Source organism: Austrofundulus limnaeus, unplaced genomic scaffold (genome assembly GCF_001266775.1).
Source record: "Austrofundulus limnaeus strain Quisiro unplaced genomic scaffold, Austrofundulus_limnaeus-1.0 Scaffold52, whole genome shotgun sequence".
Lineage (NCBI taxonomy): Eukaryota > Metazoa > Chordata > Actinopteri > Cyprinodontiformes > Rivulidae > Austrofundulus > Austrofundulus limnaeus.
In genome coordinates, this window is record NW_013952454.1 from 1,416,572 (window position 1) to 1,419,940 (window position 3,369).

The 3,369-nt window shown below is 43.5% G+C and overlaps 1 protein-coding gene across 1 annotated transcript in view; it reads right to left on the bottom strand.

The window, feature by feature from the left end:
- hdac9b (histone deacetylase 9b) overlaps positions 1-3,369 on the bottom strand; it is a 34,615-nt gene that overhangs the window by 22,877 nt on the left and 8,369 nt on the right. The gene's annotated exons all lie outside the window — the stretch shown is intronic.

The following is a 3,369-nucleotide window of genomic DNA, read 5'->3' on the forward strand; positions in this document are numbered from 1 at the left end:
AATAATTACTCAAGTAAAGTACAGATACCCAAAATTTCTACTTAAGTACAGTAACAAAGTATTTGTACTTAGTTACTTTACAACTCTGTCTTCCAGCACTTACAGGAGGATTCCAAGGCACTCCCAGGCCTGTTCAGCTGTYTTGGGTCTTCCTCAGGTTCTTTACCAGATGCCCGAACCACCTCAACTGGCTCCTCTCGATGTGGAGGAGCAGCGGCTCTAYTCTGAGTTTCTCTCAGATAACTGAACYTTTCACCCTATCTCTAAGGGAAAGTCCAGCCACCCTGTGGAGAAAACTCCTTTTAACCGCCTGTATTTGTGATCTTGTTCTTTCAGTCACAAAGTTCATGACCATAGGAGAGGATGGGAACACCGCCTGGTGACCAGGTCTCAGCCCAAATGAGCAACAAGAGTTTGCCTTCCTGTGGGCGGTGTTGTAACCCTTGAGACCAGYCTTGGTCTCGAGACCCCTTTTTGATGGTCTTGAACTTGACCACATTYATACTTGGTCTTATCTTAGTCTCGGACAGTCAAGACCACAACTGTGGAAGTATCACTGAATTGCCAAAATACGTACTGTCCAATTTATTTGTAAGCATCTTTTGATTACAGATGTAACACATACTGATTCAAATCTAAGCATGAGTCGTGGTTAATTATGTTTTGTTATCGCTGTCACCCATCCMCACCMMCTTTCACAAGCACGAGGCACTACAAAAAAGTGAGCAGTRATTGTCTKGGAGYGGAGATRTCTGCAAAATCTTCAGTAATACAATTTGSCTACATAAASAWTATATTTGTAAAATATYATCTAGGAGAAAGCATACAGAGAYTTGTATGTGTTTCACTTTCAGAGATGGTGGGGACCACATCAAACTTTTATCTTAATTTAGAAAGGAAACACAAGGTAAKCTATGTGTAAGTTATGTTARCAAAGCTAACATTAGCAAWCTGCYTCTGTACCAAAATCCTTTACCCACAAAGAAATGCTGTCAATATTAGGTATAAATATTAAGTTAGTGACCTGTGTACAGTATACTGAATGTTTTAGGGAAGTAGTTTCTGGAGTTTTTTTTTTTTCCAGTCTTGTTCTTGAGTTAAGTGCTCCTAACTACAATACCACCTATGGGCCCACCGTACRACTCGGTGCATAAAGCTATGGGCAGTAGTTGAAGGTGGGGACCTTGGCGCTGTGACCCTGATTTACCAAAGTTAAGAGATATGGATCTAAAACCTGGTGTCGTAGCAGCTGAGAACTAGCCTGGTAAAAACCAGACCCTTGTCCTTTGCTTTGCTTTGTATGAGGGTCTCGGCTATAGAGAAGTGATTCTTGCTGGAGGTGTGGCCTCTGTTGAAGTTTAAAATKATTGGATCAGTTGGCCACGGCGTATGTGTGCCAGYTCCACTGTGAAGGAGGCTAAGCTACGAAGCTAACCGGAAATTGCATGCACTGTAAACAACCTTACTGAGAGGAGAAAAGTACCGAGACKGCTGTAAATGATGCTGCTGCTTTGTCAAACAAATTTCATTTAATCTGGAAACCTTATCAACACGGACTGGCTTCAATCACTCCCTCCACTGCCATTGCTAAATTAACTAGCAGACACTGCGACGTCGTTCAAAACTCCGCCTTCTGTTCTCTGATTGGCCCGAACGAAACTCTCCTGCAGAAATCCTTGTCTATGGGAGAAATCCCAGACGGAGCAGAGAAGTGAAACTAGAATTGAACAGAACTGCGTARGAAGGCGAGGGCCAYGCTAGCTGAGAACWCCCAACTTGTTTTTATTTGCATTGATTCCCCCCCAGCTGTCTTTAAGAAAATGCTTCAGTCTGTGATCCTTTAATATTTGTCAATCAAATTTAAAGGAGAAAGTTGTTGCTCTCCTCAACAAAAGCTGATTATAATGTGGCACTCTAAGAATAGCCTGTATACAGACTCTTTTATTGTAAGGTTGAACAAATATTGCAGCCTACTTAAAATTCCAGAGGCTAGAGGAGGATTTATTGGGTCCTTCATTGCCTTAATCTTCTGTAGGGTCACATCTGAGTGAACAAACATCAGCAATGTTCCCGTACCACCTGTTAGCAGGGGGGAGCACACTGTATACATCTAAATTAATCATTTTTTGATGTATGTGCTGTCATAAACTTATAATTTGCAGTAAAAATGCCAAAAAACAAACAAAATACAAAAAGCTTAGCCTGCCAAAAGAACTGAAGTCATGGCAGGAGCAGTGCAGCAGTGCCCTCCTGTTCACYGACGCCCATTTCTTTCAGCCATGCAGCCTGGCTTTTTTTATTTTATTTATTTTCTCACCACCATTCCATGTGCATGCGGTGGCGATGATTAAAAATAGAAACATAAAAGCAAGTGGCGCAATCCTGGTCTGTGACAACCCCCCCCCCCCCCCCACACACACACACACACACACACACACCCTAACTTGCCGCTGCCATGGCAACACTGGCGACGTAATTATGTCTCCCCTCATTCTGCGGATATCAAGTCTCCCTGCGTGTCATCTCCTGCCTACTGTGCCAATGTGACATGTTGACTATTATATCAGCTTTTCAGCTCTTATATAAGAAAAAAAAGGAGTCCCCCTCACCCCCACCCCTTCCGCTGCAGAGAGGGAATGAGAGACGTTACAAAAGCCTCCAACACGGCAACACTTGCTGCACAAATCAGCGCTTTATAAGTGACAAGTTGTTCAAAAAGTAAAAGCAAACAGAGGGGACTCCAGAGCTGTCATTTTCCCTCTCTGTGTTCTAAAAACAACTTCAATYGAATGACAGGGGAGGGCAGCGACGGCGGCAGGCACCTGTAGAACAGGCACTTCTCTCCTGACAGGGAATATTAATCTTAGCTTGGAAGTACTTGACAAAGGACCCTTTTTTGTAACAAGTGCTGTTCCAGGAGCAGCCGTGAATTTGTGAACCAGTGAAGGGCTCTGAAAGTCAGACAGCCTTAGTGCTACTTTTGTTTAATGGGTCCAAATATAGCTCCCCACACACATAAAAAGAAAAATGCTGCCTGAGAGAATTCACCACTGTGATGTCTAATTAAACTCATTTTTCATCCTGTATCCACACTGTGACTGGCGTCAAACATCTCCTCTTTGATCAACAAGCGAAGCCATCAGAAAATCCCAGATAACAGTTGGGAGGCCGTTTGGTGCAAGAGGGGTGTGAAAGCATCGCATCTTTTGAAGTGAGGTTCCGTGAAATGGTTATAGGAACAGATAATATCTTACCTGTTGAGGATGGCTTTGTTACGGAGCCTGCGAGGGGACACAGGGGGGTGTTTCTTTTGCGTTCCCACGCAATACTTTTGCATTACCTCGCAATACCTTTGCGTTCCCTCGCAAT